The following is a 24,812-nucleotide window of genomic DNA, read 5'->3' on the forward strand; positions in this document are numbered from 1 at the left end:
CAGGGCGCAAATGTGGCAAGTGGTAGGTTAGCTCTCTATTGTGAGATGTCGACTACGCCATCTGATGCCCTGCCCCTCAGAATATTCCATCACTTGGACTATAATTTGTTAGCCTGGGTGCCATTCTGAACTTAGTACCGCCCACAACATCTGAGGTCGGGAAGTTCGGTCTGGCACTGCTCCATTGTGGAGCAAGTATGCTCGCCCTAGATCGGGCGGACCAATCAAATCGGGCTTTACGATGATGGACAGGTGAGCAACAGTGCCTGGTCTATCACGTCATCTGAGCACGCTTAGATTAGGCTTATGTTTGAAACAAAAACGCTGTGGCTAGAAGGATACATGGCTTTTAAGACCCCATATGTAAATGGGAAAATGTATATGGGGTCTTAAGGGATTTGCTACAGCCTTTCCCAGCTGTTTAACATGTTTGTAGCATATCGTGTTCAACAGAATTATTTTTAAAAACAGAGGGGATATAGGCTATCAGTTTTTTCCTAATAGCCTACCCTACTACGCATCTCTTAGATTTCACTAATGAGGCTAGGAGTTATTGACGGCACTAACTTTTACAAAAGACCAGAAAACAATGTTAAGGCATTTGTGGAGAAGAAGGATGGTTCGTGTGTTTTCTTCCTACACCTCACGGTAAGCTATTTCGTTGCTCTGATTGGTTAGGTCTATCCAATTGAGTGCAGAGGCATTCCCCCCTGTATCGGTTGAAGCACGCCCCATAATTACGTCCCAATGGAGCAGTATCAGACTCATATTCTGACTAGAATTGAGTATGACTATGTCAGGCTAATAATTTGTTACCTAAAGCCCAACCAGGCAACACAGGTTCGTGATCACAGGAAAACCAGAGGCGTGGTTCCAAAAATAAACTGTCTTTATTTACATTCATTAAAAACGTACTGGAAGTTGGTTCTCTCCTGACAGTCAGAACCTCTGCCAGTAAGGCACTGACACAAATGGCTTACAAGGCCTAGACACACACGTATACACACACAGTCACACACACATACACGCACACACAGACCAGAATGTGCTCATTAGATTAATGGCTGTGGAAGGATGGGAAGAGCCAGGAACAGGGCTGGAGCTTACCCAGGAGCTTACCCAGGACTGGAGCTTACCCAGGACTGGAGCTTACCCAGGAGCTTACCCAGGAGCTTACCCAGGACTGGAGCTTACCCAGGAGCTTACCCAGGACTGGAGCTTACCCAGGAGCTTACCCAGGACTGGAGCTTACCCAGGATCTTACCCAGGACTGGAGCTTACCCAGGAGCTTACCCAGGACTGGAGCTTACCCAGGACTGGAGCTTACCCAGGAGCTTACCCAGGACTGGAGCTTACCCAGGAGCTTACCCAGGACTGGAGCTTACCCAGGATCTTACCCAGGACTGGAGCTTACCCAGGAGCTTACCAAGGACTGGAGCTTACCCAGGGCTGGAGAGTATATCAGAGGAGAGGGTCTACAGACACACCACACGTGAACATGTCAATATCAAATACTCAGATGCACCACAGCAGGAAAAGTGAAGCGACGCCATCACCTTGAGATAGCCGCCACCCCAGTTGACCTGCAGCTCCTGTCCAGCAAGAGAGAGAGAGATCAAAAAAGGAGCCACTAATCCTAATACACACAATACACAGTATGTGCACTCACAACCCAAGTGGAATAAACATCTTATCTTACACAGCAAGGCCTAATGCTCTTCTCGCACATTGGCATGACATGGGCTACTAGGCCTGCACACTCTTCTGGTTAATGTCCATTTACAATTGGAAACACGCATTCAGTTCACAATCACAGCCTCTATTGACATTGAACCCGCAGGGCCAAAACAAGTAGCGTAGCGAAATACAGTTTCTGTCGTGTTTTATTTGGCATTTTGAAAAAACCCATTGATTTCTGTTGTAAGACTCATTGCACGTTGATATTACTACGCCACCGTCTATGCTTCAGGTTCAAATATTGAGCGGAAATTTATACGCGGTTGTGAAGTGTCTGAAAAAAATAGTTCCACAATAGCAAATAAGATGGCTGGAAATCATACATTGTGCCGATATATTAACGAACACCACTAACCACTCAGTGAGTTGCACAGTTTTGAAAATGAACGTTGAGGCAGGACCAATCGTCAAAATTTCGGTGTCCACCACTCTAGTTCATCCAAAACAAACCAGAAAAGGGACTCAAAGTGCTAAATACCGGAATTTTCCTTTAACTGCATTCTAGGCAGAAGATGACTTCATTAATCTTGGTTCATGGTCTTGGTTCATGTCTGCCTTATATTTATTCTTATATATGGATTATATTTCATTTGGCTGTAGGAACTCAGGTTTTATGTATCACATTTAATGGAGTAAGGAAGTGCAGTTCTGTTGTGAAATGCTTAGTTTCTTCACTATAAGGACTAATATCAAGATTGGGATTACAAAGATAGAAAAGATAGGTGACAATGTGTTATGTACAGGTGTCCACATTTTCAATGATATATACCTAAATTATATATGTGATCTGTGGTATGTCATCATTTGTAATCCCTACAGCTCAGGAAACTCAAGAGTGCGGTCATATGTGCCCAACACTGGGCATATGTTATGTACGTTATTGGATATGAGGTTAGTGGAGCTAAATGCCTTTCTTTAGCACAATCCATGATTAATGCATGATACTACACCTGTGACTAAAACCAAAACAGCAATATGGCCTGTATACAGTTTATTTAGTGTTCCTAATGAATCATCAGGCATCTGTATGTAGCAATGAAGTTTTTATTGCTTCCAGTAACAAAGGAGACCACAGGGGGGGAAAACAAAGGCAGAGACAAAAACAGGCCACAAACAGACAACACACACACACACACACACACAGGCAGGAACAATAAAAATAAAATGTGCTGGACATCTATGGATCTAAATAGAGAGGAAGGCACAATTAGTCACAATTACTCATGTACACTCAGAATGAAACTTGGTCATGAACATGACCCTGGAGTATATGCTCACCCTGTGCAGGCATGTACATTGTCACAGATGGGCGACTGGCTTGCTCCACCAAGATCTGGAGTTTGGCCCGTCGGTACTCCATCACCTCCTCATGGTGTTGGTTTGTCTGCTCCCTCAAGGCTGCCAGCTCTTGCCTGATCCCCCGCAGCTCTGAGATGTTGCTCCTCTCAGATGGAAGGAGCTCCTCACTCTACTGCAGGTGCAGTTGTTTCTTTTCCTTTCTCTCTTCTGCCCCACTTGTACCTGCAGAGGAGCTCCCCGACTGAGAGGAGCCAGGGGAGTCAGGAGAAGCAGCCTGAGGGAGCTTGAGGCAGGTGAGCTTGGAGGTGGTGATGTTTCTGGTGGTGATGGTGCTTCAGCAGGTGGTGGTGCTGAACCTGGTGCAGGAGGGGACCGGAGATGGGGGACTATTGGAGGGGAAATGTAGGCGAGGACCTCGGATGTGGAGAGCTGGAGGCTCGGAGGTTGAAGCAGCAGAGGAAGCAGCAGAAGTACAGGAAGTGGACGTCGCGGTGGAGGAGGGCCGCCGCAGGAACGTTCCTCTGAACCTGGTGCGGGAGGGAGCAGGAGATGGGGACTATTGGAGGAGGGCCGCCGCAGGAACGTTCCTCTGAACCTGGTGCGGGAGGGAGCAGGAGATGGGGACTATTGGAGGAGGGCCGCCGCAGGAACGTTCCTCTGAACCTGGTGCGGGAGGGAGCAGGAGATGGGGACTATTGGAGGAGGGCCGCCGCAGGAACGTACCTCTGAACCTGGTGCGGGAGGGAGCAGGAGATGGAGCTCCTCACTATAGGTACAGTAGGAGGGAGCAGGAGATGGAGCTCCTCACTATAGGTACAGTAGGAGGGAGCAGGAGATGGAGCTCCTCACTATAGGTACAGTAGGAGGGAGCAGGAGATGGGGAGTCCTTTCTCTGAGGAGCAGGCGAGGACCCTGGGTGTGGAGATCCAGTGGCATAGAACCAGTGGCAGGAAGATGTGGTGGAGGGCCGCTGGACGCTGGGTAGTCGATCCCACCAGAGATGCCCTCCAGTGGCAGGAAGATGTGGTGGAGGGCCGCTGGACACTGGGTAGTCGATCCCACCAGAGATGCCCTCCAGTGCCACTGGCCCCAAAATCCCCAGAACTATTTCCTCCAGTGGTGTGAGGGAAGCTGCTGTATTTACTCCCGCACCAGTTCTATGGTGCTCCCTTCTTCTGGCAGCAGCTCTCCTCTGTCACACTGGAGTAATCCTTCCATTTGTTGCGGATGTCTTCTACGCTCCTGCACCCCTCCCCAACTGCATTCACTTTAGTTGTAATGGTTTGCCATGTGTTTTTTTTGAGTTAGTAATTTTGAATTTGGAAAATAACATTTCTTTATGTTGTTGAACTTCATCTAAGTATTTCCAGTTCTATTTTTGTGAATTGTGGCTTGCGTGCCATGGTGTCTGAACAAGATCAACCTCAAAAATGGACTGAAATAGAGTTTTCAACCATGAACAGGTGGCGAGCAATCACCTCATTAAATATTAACCTTCAATCACACATTTAAATGTTATGGACTGTGTAAATGCACCAGTACCCTATTTGCTATTAATTTGATTGTTTTGTTTATAATTTGAAGTGCTCACATGACACAATCACTGATTTGTGAGATCCTTAAATCAACTCTCTTTGTGTTTATAGTCACTGAAGTCATTAAGTAATTAAAAGTGTATTAGTGAAATACGTCGGCTCCTTCACGTACAGTAAATGTATGTGGCTCAGCTGTTTCGGCTATGACCTGTCTGTAAGTAGCAGGCTACCCAAATCGATGGTTCAATACCCACAAAGTGCACATATCTAAACTACATGATATCTAGCGCATGATTACATTTGAGTTCCGAGATCTCCCGATGTAGATATAGTATCTGTAAACATAATTATTTACGGTTAAATCCTATTGTTGTGTCTCGTATACTGATAATTGACATAAGGTAACACGGGATTTGAACGCTGGCCGCCTGCGTTCATTCTCGACACGTTACCGCTGAGCCATCAGATATCTAGGCTGACTTTGTGGCTATATTCATAATAACAATACCAGCCTCACACTTGCATGGAGTGGAAAAGTGACATGCCCCGATATTGGCCCACTCTACACTTCAACCTGTAGGCCTAGATGATAGGGTAACTAGATGTACCGCAGAGCGGTACAAAATATGACCGCCGCCCAGTCCAGCACATGTTTTCCACAAAAATAAGTCACGCTGAAAGGCATATATGATCCTAACTGTCTCACTGAATTACATTATGCACACTCAATTCTCACTGGTATCTGCTAGACAACAAGTACCAAAACATGATTAGTTCATAAGATACCTAAGTCATAGGTAATTGCTAATGCCCCAAATGATTTAGTCCATCTGCACACATTTTGTTTATGTTAGTTCAGTTGAGCATCGGCTAGAGTGCAAACTGTGCTGCTATATGTCTTTCTCCAAGAAAGTATCTGACATTTATTATGAAATTTAATTAGAACCTGAAATATCCTGGAAAAATGAAATATATTCCAGACTTTTCAAGGGCCCTCTCTCGCCTTGAGGCCCTGGTAATCAGTAGTGGTTTTACCCCCAGTCCAAAGCCCCTGGGTGTAATAATGATCACACTTCAAATGCGACACTTCAAGTGTGTGTGTGTTGTGTTTGTTTGTGTTGACATGGTGACTGTGTGTGTGTGTGTGTGTGTGTGTGTGTGTGTGTGTGTGTGTGTGTGTGTGTGTGTGTGTGTGTGTGTGTACTCACTTGGACTTGGACTTGGAGTAGAAGGCTGAGTAGAAGGCTGAAATGTTGCCATGGAAACCAGGCCATTTTGTCCTGTGTGATAAAAGGAAAGAGGAAATAGTGTGGATCATATGGTTCAACATACACATCTGAAATTCAGAAATGATGAGCTCCAACTCCAATGATTGGTGTGTACAATTCTGTGTGAGGATGCTACAGTGCGTTGTGTCACGCTACGCTTGGAGCTTTGGATTTGCCACCATACTTTCAATTTACGCTTTGTGATTATTTGTATTTTTGCTGACTCAAACCTTTTCTTCATGTTTTAGGCCCTTGTATAGATGGTGTTGTAGGAAATCAAATTAAAGCAGAATAATAATATGAGTGTGAGAATGGGATCTCCCGGTGGAATGCCAAGGTGGGCACTCTGATATGGGCGAGACCTCTCAGGTGAAGTGAATTTGAATACACCAATCACATGCAACCAGCGTGGAATTCTAATCTAGCAGCTAATAAATGTGGGAGCTACAGGAGCGCTGTACTTGCTGGCCTTACCATCCCATTCAGTCTTCTCCGAAGTGGAGTCAATAACAGAGAAAGTCATGGATCCGCCCATCTGTGTTATGCCAGGAGATGAGAAAGGGCGAGAGAGAGAGAGAGAGTCAAGACTACTTAGCTAATTTAGTCCAGATAGTTAAATGCTATTTGTAATGCATAATGTTTCATTTGGTGGTATGGCTCTGTTCTGGGAACCCCCTGCCCTTCCACATGTAAACATGAAAAGCCTAAGACAGAGAGAGCAGCAGATAAACCCCCCATGGGGTACAGAACAGAGCAGCCATCAATGCAGCAACTAGACATTGATAAGATGAGGAGGAGATGGAGTACAGAACAGACCAGCCATCAATGCAGCAACTAGACATTGATAAGGCAGATGAGGAGGAGATGGAGTACAGAACAGAGCAGGCATCAATGCAGCAACTAGACATTGATAAGGCAGATGAGGAGGAGATGGAGTACAGAACAGAGCAGGCATCAATGCAGCAACTAGACATTGATAAGGCAGATGAGGAGGAGATGGAGTACAGAACAGAGCAGGCATCAATGCAGCAACTAGACATTGATAAGGCAGATGTAGGAGGAGATGGAGTACAGAACAGAGCAGACATCAATGCAGCAACTAGACATTGATAAGGCAGATGAGGAGGAGATGGGGTGGAGGTGGGGTACAGAACAGAGCAGGCATCGTCAACACTAAACAACCTCAAAGCTTTCACAGTTCTGCAGAGATTGTAATGAACATTGGTGGTAGAATTGTAGTGTTCTTACACAAGGAATGGCAATAGTTATACGGAACTGATGTTGGGTGTATCTTACTGTTACGCCCAGAAGGGGAAATAACATGGAAGAGGTATGGAGTAGTCTAGCAAGCGTGAACTGTGGCCTGCCTGAACTAACGCTATACTCCATTGGTGGTAGAATTGTAGTGTTCTCACACAAGGAATGGCAATAGTCATACGGAACAGTTGTTGGGTGTATCTTACCCTGGTTGCTGCATGAGGTAGCACTGTTCTCCATCAGAACTGTGTTTGATCTCCTTCTGTGAACTGTCTGTGTGTTTGCAGCTCTGGGCCCAGAGGAAGGCGGTAAAAGGGACTTGGTAAGTAGCGTTAAGAGAACCCAGGCCATCTGTACTGAAAAAGCTCAAACAATATCAGTTATTAGATTTGATTAGATTAGATTCAACTTTATTGTCATTTAGCAGAGTATAGGTACAGAGCCAATGAAATGCAGTTGACATCCAACTGGAAGTGCAAAGAAGCATTAAGTACCAAGTGCAGGTAGAGTATGGCTGTGTAGACAATAGAGATTAATAATGTACAGCGTATAGTTGGATAAATACAGGTTTCCAGATGACATGTCTACAGAGATAAATAGCGTATATATGTTGAGTATAAATAGACATTCTATATAACTAATATATATATATATATATTGTAATGATCTGAGCCTAGCTGTTGATGACTGTGCTCCCATGATGCTGTTCGTTAGATGTGTTATGTTGAATGTTAATGTTAACCATACAAGTTAACAATGATGTGCGTCCTGACTGTCGTGTTTATGTTTATAGTTGATTACAGTGTTCATAACCGGGTCTAACTAGTGTGTGTTTTAGATACAGCCTAAGATAGATGTTTAGTGCTGGAGCATAAGGGTCAGGTCTGGCCCGGAATTATGTGTTCGTGTGTTTTGGTGCATAACCAATAAAGACCATTGAAAGACAACCTTGCAGAGTGTTACATTGGTGTCAGAAGTGGGATGCCGACCCCTACTGGACGGGAGGAGAAAGCTGCGACCGATACCCCGGCGATGATGAGTTTCCTGCCAAGACGGCTCTTCGACAGTGCGCTCGCCCATGGCCACCTGCTGGGCCCAGCAGACGGAGCCAGCCTGCAGCGTGACCGTAACGAAGAAACCCGCCCCCGGCCACAGGAGGAGACAAACCGGGCTAATGGCAGCATCCCGCCACTGGAACCCGCTCCACACGGGAGCGATGGAAATCGGCTGGTCCCCGGTGCGACGGCGGCAGAAGGGCGCTCCAACGCCAAATTGCCCCGCTACAATGGTGAAAGGCCGCTGGCGACATACCTGGTACAGGTCCGGCTGGCAGCCGAGCTGAATGGCTGGTCGGCGGAGAGAACGGGCGTACAGGTGGCGTTGGCCCTGGAAGGAGAAGCGCTACAAGTATTAGAAGACCTGCCACCGGCAGAGCAAGCAACCTGGACTGCCATCGAGGCCGCTCTGCAACGACGATTCGGCCAGAGGATCTTCACCAGCGATGCTCGAGAACAACTCGCATCCAGACGGCGGCACAAGGGCGAGAGACTGGGCAAGTTCGCGGCTGACCTGCAGCTGTATGCCCGGCGGGGCTACCCAACGTACAGCCAGAGTCTACATGAAGAAATGGCACTGGAAGCGTTTGTGCGAGGCATCCACCCGGAGCGGCTGAGAGAACATCTTCGCCTGAGCGCCCCCAGCTCGCTGGCCGTGGCGCTCGCGGAGGCCGAACGGGTGGAAAACATCTTCCACACAACGGAGTCGAGGCATTGCGTACGCCAGACATCGATGGAGGAAGACGGGGAGGAGTTGGAGACGACGCGACAGACCAGAGCACAGCCACCACAACGCCGCCCACGCGAGTGGAAGAGGCCGGCCAGCGGAGACGGATGCTACCGGTGTGGTGAACCGGGGCACATCGCAAGGTACTGTCCCGCCCCAGCACCCCTCACGCGCGCGCCCCAGTCAAACTAGAGGGGGGTGGCACGGCGGGAGGGATGCCACCTTCAAGTTTCACTACCTCCCTGGCTATGGACTGCATACGACTGGGCCGGCTCGGCCAAACAAGAGGACTCTATGTGGACTGTACGCTAGACGGGACTCAGTGTCGTGCCTTGATCGATACTGGCTCCACCATCTCGCTGGTGCGCCCCGGTCTCTTACCCGGCACGCTGGTAGCCAGACCCAGAGGCTGGGAAGAGACAAAAACACGCATCACAACAGTTACTGGAGAGCGAGCGGAACTGTTTGGACAAAAAGCGGTGTGCGTGTGCATCAACGGTGAGACGGCGAGCCGCCGGCTTTGGTTGGCTAGCATTCAGGATGATTGCATTCTCGGCCTGGACGTGCTAGAGAAATGGGGGGCTGTGGTGGACATTTCCCGGTCCACACTACACTTAGGGACGAGCAGCGTAGTGTTGCACACGGCGGGGAAGACAGAGCATGAAGTGCGGAGAGCTGGCGCGACGAAGAACTCTCCAACTCGCTCCACACGAGCCCGCAGGAAGCAAACTCGCAAAGAGTGCTCGCCATCCAAGACTCCGCCCCTCCCCATACAAGCCCGCGAAACTCAAGCCCGCGGAAACAACAGGTCTCATCCAGGTCCGCTTGCTGAGTCTCCGCCCCTCCCAACACAAGCCCGCGAAACTCAAGCCCGCGAAAACAACAGGTCTCGTCCAGGTCCGCTTGCTGAGTTCGCCACTGCTCAGCTCACGCCCACTAGAGAGGAGCCAGGAGCGCGGGTTGAGCAATCTCCACTTTCCACTCAGAGAGCGCGGCCCTCTGTAGAGACAAGGCAAGCCGTAAATGAACTCTGCACTCGTAGCTGTGAGGGGCTGAGTGAAGCACAGGGTAGCCAGGTGCGGAGACTACTAGCAGCGTACACCGACATCTTCGCTGCAAAAGATGAGGACTGCACCCGAACGAGCCTGGTCCAACACGATATCGACACCGGAAATGCTCGGCCCATCCGACTTCAGCCTCATCGCTTACCGTTCGCCAAACGACAAGCAGCTGAAGAAAAGATCAAGGAAATGGCCGCGGCAGGAGTGATAGAGCCAAGCAGTAGTCCCTGGGCTGCGCCGGCTGTACTCGTCCGGAAGAAGGACGGCTCGTGGCGGTTCTGTGTTGACTACAGGCGCCTCAACCAGGTAACCCGGAAAGACTCATACCCGCTCCCCCGCATTGACGATGCGCTGGACAGCATTGCCGGCTCCTGTTGGTTTAGCTCGCTGGACTTACGCAGTGGCTACTGGCAGATTGAGCTAGCCCCGGAAGCTCGGCCGAAGACAGCGTTTACCATCGGGCAAGGGCTGTGGCAGTTCCGGGTACTTCCGTTCGGCCTATGCAACGGGCCAGCGAATTTTGAGCGGCTGATGGAGCGTGTCCTGGCGGGCATTCCACGAACATGCTGCGTGGTTTACCTGGACGACATCCTGTGTCATGCAACGGACTTCACCGGTGCCATAGGACATCTGGAAAAGGTGTTCGACGCCATACGGGGTGCTGGGCTCAAACTGCACCCGAAAAAGTGCCACCTGTTCCGGAGGCAAACCGGGTTCCTGGGCCATGTCGTGGGGGCCGCCGGAGTGGCCACCGACCCAGCTAAGGTGGAGACGGTGAGGCGTTGGCCTGTTCCACGCGACGGTGCTGAGCTGCGGAGCTTCCTGGGCCTGGCGTCATATTACCGGCGTTTCATTCGGGACTTTGCTACAGTCGCCAGCCCGCTGCATCGATTGACGCACAAAGGCCAGCTCTTCGAGTGGACACGAGAGTGCGACGCGGCATTCCGGCGGCTGCGGAGGGCGCTATGCGAGGCCCCAGTGCTCGCCTTCCCTGACCCTCGACTGCCGTTTATCCTGGACACCGACGCCAGCGACGTGGGCGTCGGCGCCGTCCTCTCACAAGCAGGCGGGCAGGGCGAGCAAGTGGTCGCATACTTCAGCCGCTCACTGGACCGAGCGGAGAAGAATTACTGCGTGACACGCAGGGAACTGTTGGCTGTGGTGGTGGCAGTGCGCCATTTCCGAACCTACCTCTACGGTAAACGGTTCCTGCTGAGAACGGACCACGCGTCACTCACCTGGCTGCTGAACTTCAAAGAACCGGAGGGCCAGCTGGCTCGCTGGCTGGAGGCGCTCCAGGACTACGACATGGAGATTCGACACCGGGCGGGTCGCCTTCACGGCAACGCGGACGCCCTGTCCAGGCGTCCGTGTGCAGCAGACCAGTGCCAACACTGCCACCGGAGGGAGGAGAGGAGTCTGGCCGCGGCTCAATCGGAGCCCGCTCGTCGGCTACAGGCTGCATCACCGCTGGCAGAGAGAGAGAGGGTCGCTGTTTTCAACGCTCACCAGCGTCGCGCCAACGAGAGGGTCAACGCTCGCCAACAGCACGCCAGCGAGAGACTCAACGCTCGCCAGCGCCGCGCCATCAAGAGAGCCAACGCTCGCCAGCTTCACGCCAGCGAGAGAGATAACGCACCGCAGCCCAACGCCACAACACAGCACTGCAGAGCGGCAGCTGAGGCCATGGACGCGCAGTTGCCGGTGGACGTGATGTCGAGGGAGGAGATCCGGAAGGCGCAATCGGAGGACGCCACGCTTGGCCGAGTGTGGTCATGGATCGAAGCCGGTCAGCGACCGCCATGGACTGACGTATCCGCACTCGATCCAGAGACCAAAGCGATTTATTCACAGTGGCCGGGAATAGTAGCACGTCAAGGACTGTTGTATAGACACTGGCGAGCCCCCGATCGACAATCTGACATTTTCCAGTTGCTGGTTCCTGCTGGATTACGAGCCCGTGTACTGGAACAGGTACATGGGGCTGTGGGGGCGGCTCATTTCGGCATCGCAAAAACTCTTCGTCGGCTGAGAGGCCACTTCTATTGGCCGGGATGCAGGCTGGACGTTGAACTGCATGTTCACTGCTGTGACGCCTGCACAGCGAAGAAGGGCCCCACGCGACGCTCGCACGCTCCGCTGCAGCAATACGCAGTCGGGGCTCCCATGGAGCGGGTAGCCGTCGATATCATGGGCCCACTGCCAGTCACAGAGCGGGGAAATCGCTACGTGCTCGTAGCTATGGACTATTTCACTAAGTGGCCGGAGGCGTATGCAGTGCCAGATCAGAGCGCCCACACGACAGCGGACAGACTGGTCACTGAGATGTTCTGCCGGTTCGGGGCACCGGAAGAGCTCCACAGCGACCAAGGGCGGAATTTCGAGGCGGAGGTGTTTGCTGAGGTTTGCCAGCGCATGGGCATCCGGAAAACGAGAACGACACCTCTGCATCCACAAAGCGACGGGCTGGTCGAACGGTTTAACCGGACGCTAGCAGTGCAGCTGGCCATATTGGCCGACCGCCGACAAAAGGACTGGGACTTACACTTGCCCTTAGTGCTCTGGGCATATCGCACAGCGGTGCAAGAGTAGGCTTGGGTATCGAATATCGAGTATTGGTTGGAACCGGGACTATCTTTGCGATTTTCCCGGAATCGTTCAAAAGTTTAAATTTCGATTCCTAGTTTCGATTCCCAGTCCGCCGACCTGAAGAAGAAACGGCTGAACACCAACGAAGAAGCGCATAGTTCATAGAATTAAAATTCATGGAGAAGGTCAGACTATTTCATTCAGGAAGCAGGGTTCCCGCGGATCCTTAAATAGTCTTAAATACAACTGAATTTTCGAAAGAGATGTATTAAATATGCGTATGGGACCGCCAGCGAGTGCAAGAGAGCGAGTGATGTCTCAATCCAGTTTCGTGTATTTAAAACGCAATTGTATACGTGACTAGGCTATTAGGCTACGGGAGGAAGTGTAGTGGTTGCAGAGTGAAGATGTTTTTCACGGGTGTGGTTAAAGGAGTGAAAACAGTAATAATACAGTAGGCCTATGTACAAAATAATATGCCTGACGTTTTCGTGGTGTAGCTGAGACCAGAGATATACAGGACGTGGAATGAGGAAGCCTACGGTAGAATGAGCAAGAGAAAGAAAGAGCGATAGGTTGGCCATACGTTCGAATTTAGGGCGGACATATGGATTTTAAAAGCCCTGTCCGGCGTCCGGCGCAGCCTCAAGCCGGACGCTCATTTGTTCTCCTTTTTGGAGTTGCGCTTGGTATCTAAAATCGTTGCTCGGACGCAGCATCGTTTCACAAACTATGGACGCGAAGACTGCTGGTCAAATTATGTGCAGTGCTTCGCAATTAGGAGGAAATACTGTATATGTTGATCTGTTTGCATCTTTCCAGCCTGTGTTGCTGGCCTAGCCTAGGGAAGAAAATATCTGTCTAAGTTATAATAGCCTACCTGTAATATCTGCCAGCAGCTTGCTTGCCAGCGTTTCCCAGTAGGCTAGGCCTACTTCGCAAAAGTTGTGAACTATAACCGCATATTTTTTGAATGTCGGCGACTGGCTACATAAAAACGTGTGTTCATAATACGTGCGTGCTTGAGATGAAACCAGCGGTTTTCAGCAGGATCATGCGAGGAGGACCGGTCTCTTAATTAATTTAAAACAAGTCAATGGTTTTACAATGTTTCAGTCAAGCTTTGGTTGGTTTAGATACAACTGGTATGCAAAATGTAAAGTAGTGGATTAACTTTAATTTGCTGTGCTGCATATTGGACAACAGATGCACATAGTAAATTATATAAAGTAGGCTTATTAAAATATGTAAATAGCTTAGTCTAACTTTGAAAAAAATATTGAAGGGAATCCAGTCCAGTGCACATGTCTTTGGCAAGTAGCCTAGGCTACTACAGACACAGGTGAAGAACAGTCAGCCTCAGCAGTAAGCAAAACCAAATATGTACAGCCAGCTTCAAAAGCAAGCAGCCCAGACCCTAAAATTGGGCATTTATAGCTTTGAAGGTAATTCACACACAATTATTTTTCTTTCGCCAAAATGTATTTGGTAACTTCTGTAGACATCCAAAATGGGGTGGGGGTTAAAATTAGTAGGAAAATTGTTTTATTGCATAAACAGTCATTATATATCTTTTTGCAGTAGTCTTAAGTTTCATTTAGATGTCTTGAAAAGGTCTTAAAAGTCTTTAAATTTGCACTTGGAAAATGTGCAGATACCCTGAGAAAGACCGTTGCTTAGCTAGCTCATTTAAAATATCCTAAACTTTTTTTGACCCAGCCTCTTAAAAAAATCGGAATCGAGAATCGCTAGGAACCGGAATCGAAATAAGAAATCGGAATTGGAATCGGAATCGTTCAAATTCAAACGATACCCAACCCTATGCAAGAGTCAACGAAATGCACACCGGCAGCTCTGATGTTCGGGCGAGAGCTACGCACGCCGGTGGACTTGGTGTTCGGTTCGCCTCCGGAAGCGGAGATTGGAGGTAAGCCAGGGCTGGAATACTACAAGCAGCTACGCGAGAGACTGAAGGGAGTACACGAGTTGGCCCGGCAGGCTATGAGTGAAGCTGGAATACGTCAAAAGCGAGCTTACGATACGCGCTGTCGCGGCCAGGAGTTCCAGACCGGCGATAAAGTGTGGGTGTACTGCCCGGAGAGAAAGAAAGGCATTTCCCCGAAACTCACTAGCCAGTGGGTCGGGCCGTGCGATGTCTTAGAGAAGCTGTCTGATGTGGTCTATCGTGTGAGACTGATTAAGCGTCGGAGAGTTGTGGCCCTCCACCGTGATCGACTGGCCCCGTATCGACCCCTGGCCTTAGCTGAGGGTCGTGGAGACTTTGACACTGACTCTGTGGAACTTGGTGACAATGGAGCTGTGGCTCTAACACCGATCACCGTGCAGCCTTCACCGGAAGTCACCGCCGCGACAGCGGGGCGCCCACAACGCCAGCGTCGCGTCCCAGCCAGGCTCATGGACTGACGTAGGGTAAGACTTGAGTCAAGGGGACATGGACTAAGTCTCGGGGGGCTGTGTAATGATCTGAGCCTAGCTGTTGATGACTGTGCTCCCATGATGCTGTTCGTTAGATGTGTTATGTTGAATGTTAATGTTAACCATACAAGTTAACAATGATGTGCGTCCTGACTGTCGTGTTTATGTTTATAGTTGATTACAGTGTTCATAACCGGGTCTAACTAGTGTGTGTTTTAGATACAGCCTAAGATAGATGTTTAGTGCTGGAGCATAAGGGTCAGGTCTGGCCCGGAATTATGTGTTCGTGTGTTTTGGTGCATAACCAATAAAGACCATTGAAAGACAACCTTGCAGAGTGTTACAATATATATATATATAACATAATCTTGCACCCTCTTATCTTTCAAGCCTCCTGACCCCTTACCAACCTACCCGCACCTTACGCTCCACTGATGCCCACCTCCTATCCACCCCCACTGCACATCTCCGTTCCATGGGTGACAGGGCTTTTAGCGTGGCTGGCCCCAAACTCTGGAACTCCCTTCCACTCCCACAAACTCTGTGATTAATTAATATAAATTAATCGCATGCATCCATTTTTGCTATGAACATAATTATCTTAAAATCAATTTTGGCAGATGAGTGAATCAATGAAAAGCCAAACCAACATTATACAACATCATTATAGACTTTAAAGTTCAACGTCTCTCTTTTATTATAATTTCCCCTTTGGCTCAGGCATCAGCGTAGTTCCTGGTGTCAGATTTTTAGTATGATGCAAATGACTGAAGTTACTACTCACTGTCAATGGCGTGTGCAGAGTAAGCTACCCTAACACCAAGGTAATGTGTGGTGTACCCCCCATGATTTATCTTTTTTTTTGACCATTCAAACATGTTGTAGATTTTTGTTCACGTAATTATTAGGTTGTTACCTTTTCTATCCAATAGGTGGCAGTCCAGGATAAGAAAACGAGACAAAAAAAAGCAGCATAGCCTACAAGTGGATGGAAATAAATGTAACCACCTTCATCATACTTTTGAAGACATTTTGTTTCAAGTATGCAGCAAATGTAGTCAATTTAATAAGGGAGTTTGTCGGTTAGTTAGTAAGTTTGTCAGTCGTAGTGTAGGCCTATAGGCTAAGCAAACAATACGTTAGCAAAGTAACTTTAACAATCACTACGTTAGCAAGGATGGCGGCTAGCATTATTATCACCAAGAGGTGTGCTAACTTGTAGGCCTACCTCCTGATTGCTTTGCATTGAGGTGATACCAGAGCCAGGCGACCTATTAAACATGCTCTTGTGATATTTCAGACTTGACGAACTTCCATTATAGGCAACGGAAATTCCTTACTGCAGAAATAGTAGATTGATGCTCCTGTCAACAGGATTAGTATGGACGTTCTTCTTAACAACGTAGGCTAAGCGTTTCATTCAAAGCAGCGCTTTCTCGTCTGCGTCCTTCAGTCACAATAGCCACACTGCACTGTGTCAAATGTCACCACGAAATGTGATTAATCAGCGTTATTTGTTAATGCCTTAATATTTCTGTAATTAATTAATCAAAGTTAATGTGTTATTTTGACAGCCCTAGTTATTATACTACTGCAATACACTAATCTGGTATAGTGTTGCACTGAATAGAGAGATGATCTTGGTGGTCAATGCATGCCATGTCCAACTACAGAAAAAGGAAGTTTAAAGAAAAGAAAGAAATCACAAAATAAAAATCACATATATTCTGTTTTGTTATGGCATAGAAAACAATGAAACAAATCAACTGACTACAGGTTCATCATATCTCCTTTTCAGAATCTTTATTCAGACATTTAAAAGTCAGTAACACATTTTATTTACATATTTTAAGTCAGAAAAACAAGCATGTTTTTTCTATGTCAACACATAGGCCTATAGAAACACTGACACCTCAGATCAGCAAATAATTTTTCAAAGAAATTCAGCAAATAACTAAACTTTAGGGAGAACAGAATACATCATATTGTGTTGAAACACTTATAATCCACACATTCATTTTGTTAGGAGAAGAGCATAATATAAAGAAAGTAATATCAGCATTTGTTTAGTTTCACCAGAACAGTAATTATATGACTGAATATCAATATCTAAACAGCATCTCAGCATCACACATGTGTTTGAACAGGAGTGTGTGTGACTGGTGTTCCTGCAGTTCTTTATACAGTCTACGGGCCAAAGCTGGAGCTAATGCCATAGCAACAAGCTCTGCTCCACTGCCAGGGCCACAGATCAAGCATCACAATGGATGTTGCTACGGTTACATGGTTACTGTGGAATGTTTGAGTATCTGGACTTGATGAATTTAAGTCTGAATTTTGGCAGTTGATTAAATAAAAAACAGTGTTATACAAACCACACACACACACTTCAAAAATATCAGCTTGATGACTGTGATATGCCAAAATATATATCAACAATAATGTAATACCCTCTTTACTAAAGTTGTTTGTAAAACAGCTTCTTGTGCCTACAAGCCTGTATTACATTACAGTGTCACACACACACACACATAATGACTCACACACACACGCAAATCTAAAATCTAAAAATGGAGGAAAATGAGAGACAGAGAAAGAGGAAAAGAAGGGGGGGAGAGAGTGAGGGTAGAGAGAGAGAGAGAGAGAGAGGGAGAGAGAGAGAGAGGGGGGGACTGAGGGTAGAGAGAGAGAGAGAGAGAGAGAGAGAGAGAGAGGGAGAGAGAGAGAGGGGGGGGGACTGAGGGTAGAGAGAGAGAGAGAGAGAGAGGGGGGGGGGGTGGATGTATCTGTTGGAGGAGAGAGGGAGGAAAGAAGGGATTAGAGACTGGTAGAGAAAAAGAGAGATAAATAGAGAGACAACAGTGTCATACAAAAACACACACACACACACAAACCACACACACACACAACACACACACACTGAATTAGAGTGAGAGAGGGAGAGAGAGACAGGGTGGATGTACCTATTGGAGGAGGAGCTCATGTGATCTTGCACAGGGACACTGAGGAGCCAGAACTCCAAACCCAAAACCCTGGATAGAGGGGCTCAGTGAATGTGGAGTGGAACGTGTGCAGATGGGTGAGTGTGTCAGTGGAGACGCTGTAGAAGGACAGAGTGCCGGCCGGCCAGTCCAGGTAAACTCCTACTGTTCTGGAGCGGGAGGAGGGGGCAGGTATGTCAGTGAGTTTATTATTGTGCAGGACAGAGTATCTGTGATCAGAGCAGTGCAGACTCCAGGACTTGGCATTCCGTCCCATTGTGACGTCATCACTGCTCCCTTTCCTCTTGATGCTTTTATAGGCCACAGATATCTCAGCTCCAACACTCCTCTCAGCCTCCCAGTAGCAGCGTCCAGTCAGACCCTCTCTACACAACACCTGAGACCACCTGTAGTCAAATCTCTCTGGGTGTTCAGGATACGGCTGCTTCTTCTCCACACGTGTCACCTTTCTGTTCCCCTCAGAGAGAGAGAGATTTCTGTTTGCTGTGTTTGGGTCCAGTGTGAGATCACAGGCATCTGCAGACAAGAGGAGAGAACATGAGAACACACACACATACACACACACACACACATACAGAGATAACATGAGAACACACACACACACACATACAGAGATAACATGAGAACACACACACACCATTTCAACACAAACAAACAAACAAACAAACACAAACACAGTATGTCAATACAAACACACGCCCACACACCTTAACAACACACACACACACACACATACACACACACACACACATACAGAGAGAACATCCTCATCAGAATATGGGGAACACACACACACACATATGCAGACAAGAGGAGTGAGTGGAATGGGAACACACACTCCTACTCAATCTACCAACACACACACACACACACTCCTACTCAATCTACCCACACACACACACACACACACTCCTACTCAATCTACCAACACACACACACTCCTACTCAATCTGCCAACACACACACCTACTCAATCTACCCCCCCCCACACACACACACACACACACACACACACACACAGAGTCCAACTCAATCTACCAACACACACACCTACTCAATCTACCAACACACACACACACACACACACACTCTTACTCAATCTACCAACACACACACACACTCCTACTCAATCTACCAACTCACACACAGGCACACACATAGACATACACACACAGGCACACACACACACACACACTCCTACTCAATCTACCAACACACACACACACACTCCTATTCAATCTGCCAACACACACACACACACACTCCTACTCAATCTACCAACACACACACACACACACTCCTACTCAATCTACCAACTCACACACATACACACACACTCCTACTCAATCTACCAACACACACACACACACACACTCCTACTCAAATCTACCAACACACACACCTACTCAATCTACTAATACACACACAAACACACACTCCTACTCAATCTACCAACACACACACCTACTCAATCTACCCACACACACACACACACACACACACTCCTACTCAATCTGCCAACACACACACCTACTCAATCTACCCCCCCACACACACACACACACACACACACACACACACACACACAGTCCAACTCAATCTACCAACACACACTCCTACTCAATCTACCAACACACACACCTACTCAATCTACCCACACACACCCACACACACTCCTACTCAATCTACCAACACACACACCTACTCAATCTACCCACACACACACACACTCCTAGTCAATCTGCCAACACACACACCTACTCAATCTACCCACACACACACACACACACACACACACACACACACACACACACACACACAGTCCAACTCAATCTACCAACACACACACCTACTCAATCTACCAACACACACACACACACACACACACACTCTTACTCAATCTACCAACACACACACACACTCTTACTTAATCTACCAACACACACACAAACACACACACCTACTTAATCTACCAACACACACACAAACACACACACCTACTCAATCTACCAACACACTTACTCAATCTACCCACACACACACACACACACACTCCTACTCAATCTACCAACACACACACACTCCTACTCAATCTGCCAACACACACACACACATACACACACACAATCCTACTCAATCTACCAACACACACACAAACACACACACACTCCTACTCAATCTACCAACACACACACACTCCTACTCAATCTGCCAACACACACACACACACACACACACACACACACACACACTCCTACTCAATCTACCAACACACATACACACACAAACACACACACACTCCTACCCAATCTACTAACACACACACACACAAACACACACACACACACTCCTACTCAATCTACCAACACACACACACACTCCTACTCAATCTGCCAACACACACACACACACACACACACACACACACACACACACACATACAGAGAGAACATCCTCATCAGAATATGGGGAACACACACACACACATATGCAGACAAGAGGAGTGAGTGGAATGGGAACACACACTCCTACTCAATCTACCAACACACACACCTACTCAATCTACCCACACACACACACACACACACTCCTACTCAATCTACCAACACACACACACTCCTACTCAATCTGCCAACACACACACCTACTCAATCTACCCCCACACACACACACACACCCACACACACACACACACACACACACACACAGAGTCCAACTCAATCTACCAACACACACACCTACTCAATCTACCAACACACACACACACACTCCTATTCAATCTGCCAACACACACACACATACACACTCCTACTCAATCTACCAACACACACACACACACACTCCTACTCAATCTACCAACTCACACACATACACACACACTCCTACTCAATCTACCAACACACACACACACACACACTCCTACTCAAATCTACCAACACACACACCTACTCAATCTACTAATACACACACAAACACACACTCCTACTCAATCTACCAACACACACACCTACTCAATCTACCCACACACACACACACACACACTCCTACTCAATCTGCCAACACACACACCTACTCAATCTACCCCCACACACACACACACACACACACACAGTCCAACTCAATCTACCAACACACACTCCTACTCAATCTACCAACACACACACCTACTCAATCTACCCACACACACCCACACACACTCCTACTCAATCTACCAACACACACACCTACTCAATCTACCCACACACACACACACTCCTACTCAATCTGCCAACACACACACCTACTCAATCTACCCACACACACACACACACACACACACACAGTCCAACTCAATCTACCAACACACACACCTACTCAATCTACCAACACACACACACACACACACACACACTCTTACTCAATCTACCAACACACACACACACTCCTACTTAATCTACCAACACACACACAAACACACACACCTACTTAATCTACCAACACACACACAAACACACACACCTACTCAATCTACCAACACACTTACTCAATCTACCCACACACACACACACACACACTCCTACTCAATCTACCAACACACACACACTCCTACTCAATCTGCCAACACACACACACACACTCACACACACTCCTACTCAATCTACCAACACACACACACACACTCCTACTCAATCTACCAACACACACACACTCCTACTCAATCTGCCAACACACACACACACACACACACACACACACACACTCCTACTCAATCTACCAACACACATACACACATACACACACAAACACACACACACTCCTACCCAATCTACTAACACACACACACACAAACACACACACACACACTCCTACTCAATCTACCAACACACACACACACTCCTACTCAATCTGCCAACACACACACACACACACACACACACACACACACACACACCCCAACTCAATCTACCAACACACACACACTCCTACTCAATCTGCCAACACACACACACACACACACACACACACACACACACACACACTCCTACTCAATCTACCAACACACACACACACACTCCTACTCAATCTACCAACACACACACACTCCTACTCAATCTGCCAACACACACACACACACACACACACACACACACACACTCCTACTCAATCTACCAACACACATACACACACAAACACACACACACTCCTACCCAATCTACCAACACACACACACTCCTACTCAATCTGCCAACACACACACACACACACACACACACTCCTACTCAATCTACCAACACACACACACTCCTACTCAATCTGCCAACACACACACACACACACACACTCCTACTCAATCTACCAACACACACACACACACTCCTACTCAATCTACCAACACACACACACTCCTACTCAATCTGCCAACACACACACACACACACACACACACACACACTCCTACTCAATCTACCAACACACATACATACACAAACACACACACACTCCTACCCAATCTACTAACACACACACACACAAACACACACACACACACACTCCTACTCAATCTACCAACACACACACACACTCCTACTCAATCTGCCAACACACACACACACACACACACACACACACACACACACACACTCCAACTCAATCTACCAACATACACACACACACACACACACTCCTACTCAATCTACCAACACACACACACTCCTACTCAATCTGCCAACACACACACACACACACACACACACTCCTACTCAATCTACCAACACACACGCACACACACACACTCACAAACACACACACACTCCTACTCAATCTACCAACACACACACCTACTCAATCTACAAACACACACACACACACTTCTACCCAATCTACCAACACACACACACACACATAAACACACACACTCTTACTCAATCTACCAACACACAATCTACCAACACAATAAACAATAATAAAAAAGAAAAAGAACTTACATCTCAGCAAACGTGGTCGTGCTCTGTCTAAAGAAGCATGGTCAGTTCTGTAAGAAAAGCAAAATGTCAGAAACATGTACCATTTGACAGATGTCAACACTGCTGATTTTCTATTTGTGCCACCTGTGAAATGTAAGGTGATTTATTATCCCACAGAAAAGTCTGCTGCCATATATAAATCACGAAAATTCATGAATGTTTATGGTCAATATGCTTTCTCGGATGTTTCCTTAACATTTGGCTATGCCTGCGAATTTGAATGCACCTCTAAATATTTGCACTATTGCATGCTGCATCAAAGAAATAAATATATTTCAGTGTAAAGCAGCTAATATAATACACATTTGAAAATAGGCCGGTACGCTCGGTATGAAGAAATAACTATAGTCTCCAAAATGGAGACAATCAGCACGGTTCAATGCAGCAAATAAACGGTTTCAAATCAGTTTATTGGGAATAAACCGAATATGCGTGTGTCTTGTAAACACCTCATTCTGATTGAAATAAACCGAAAAAGGCCATATTCAGTTTATTAATAAACCAAAGCATAAGCCTGTTTTAAACGGAATATTGGGTCATGAAAACACTTTAAACGGAATATGCTCCCAGAAGGAAGAGTGTTGTAGGCCTGCGCATGCTCAATTCCCACAGAATTAGGAAAACATGAACCGATTGTCTCTCAGGCACTTTCCTAATCATGGCAAAACATCGCACACACTTTTGGAAAGACGAGTAGACAAACTTATGTCTTGCAATCATGCACGTCATGGAGTTCATCGACGGGAGAAAATGTCGTAATAGCGACGTTTTCAAAAAGTTTTGTTAAAAACTTGATGAGGATGGCTATCGATGTACGCTTGAACAAGTGAAATATAGGTGGAAGACCCTGAAGCTGTTGTATTATGCAGCCAAAAGAGGGAATTCCACCAGTGGAGATTTACGTCAGGACGTTGGGAACCTATTTCCTAGGGTTAAACAGCAATACGCTCAAAATGTGACATTCTACTTGCTTGTAAACAGGTTAAACGGAATATTGACAAAAACGGAATTTGGGCAATAGACTGATTCAAAACGGTTTATTCCTGGCATGAAAACGTGCTGAATGTTTAAATGTGCAACAATGGGGGTTCTTTCTGAACATACTTCAGTATCTCCAGTTTACAGACAGGATCGATCCTCCAGTCTAGCAGATAACAGCTTCAGTCCTGATTCTCCAGGATAATTGTAGCTGAGATCAAGCAGTTTTAAATGGGAGGGGTTTGAAGACAGAGCTGAAGCAAGAAAACCACAACCCTTCTCTGAGATGAGACAATCAGAGAGCCTGAGAGAGAGAGAGAGAGAGAGAGAGAGAGAGAGAGACTCTAGTAAATTGAATATCATGACTGTGATGCAAAGTGTGGAGGAGATATTTATTGAATTAGTACACACTCCTCCTTAGACACATTTGTTTTTACAGTTATCAAAATTTAACTGAAAAAACTTCCTATCAGCACTATATCTATTCAGCACCTACATGACATTGTTGGGCAGTGGACTTTAAGAATAGGCATTATTATTAATAGTTCTAAAAATGATAGAAAATATCAATAGACTACAGAACTGCTCCAGTGCTCTAAATAAATGTTCAGGCACCATGTAAAACACACTGCACTTGGCCTCTGGCCTCGTGCCTGATTGCAAATAACAGCCATGGTGATATCTGCTACCGATGCCACTATCACTCGTGCCATATTACTTTATTGTAACATAATGTGTCACGGACTAGACCAATCCAGAAACAGATTTTGAAACTCTAAGCATAAGCAATAAGGTTCAGCATGTTCAATGCTACTTTTTGGTTCTGACCAATTGATGTTATATTGTCATGGTTTTTCTCCCTAAT

At 47.1% G+C, this 24,812-nt stretch overlaps 1 protein-coding gene, 1 long non-coding RNA gene and 1 pseudogene across 4 annotated transcripts in view; 1 reads left to right on the plus strand and 2 right to left on the minus strand.

Annotated features, from left to right (window-relative positions):
- The window catches only part of LOC143136476 (NLR family CARD domain-containing protein 3-like), a 234,962-nt gene that overhangs the window by 73,913 nt on the left and 136,237 nt on the right, over positions 1-24,812 (minus strand). The window lies entirely within an intron of this gene.
- LOC143137747 (uncharacterized) lies at positions 2,600-15,501 on the plus strand. Its single transcript, XR_012990081.1, has 3 exons — positions 2,600-2,628; positions 7,384-7,418; positions 15,355-15,501. It is a non-coding gene; the product is annotated as an uncharacterized LOC143137747 (long non-coding RNA).
- LOC143137511 (NACHT, LRR and PYD domains-containing protein 3-like) overlaps positions 17,923-24,812 on the minus strand; it is a 53,081-nt pseudogene continuing 46,191 nt past the window's right edge.

Source organism: Alosa pseudoharengus, unplaced genomic scaffold, assembly GCF_046254945.1.
Source record: "Alosa pseudoharengus isolate Yale_2024_CS ecotype anadromous, Long Island Sound unplaced genomic scaffold, YU_APseudo_1.1 YU_APseudo_1.1_scf_1, whole genome shotgun sequence".
Taxonomy (NCBI): Eukaryota; Metazoa; Chordata; class Actinopteri; order Clupeiformes; family Clupeidae; genus Alosa; species Alosa pseudoharengus.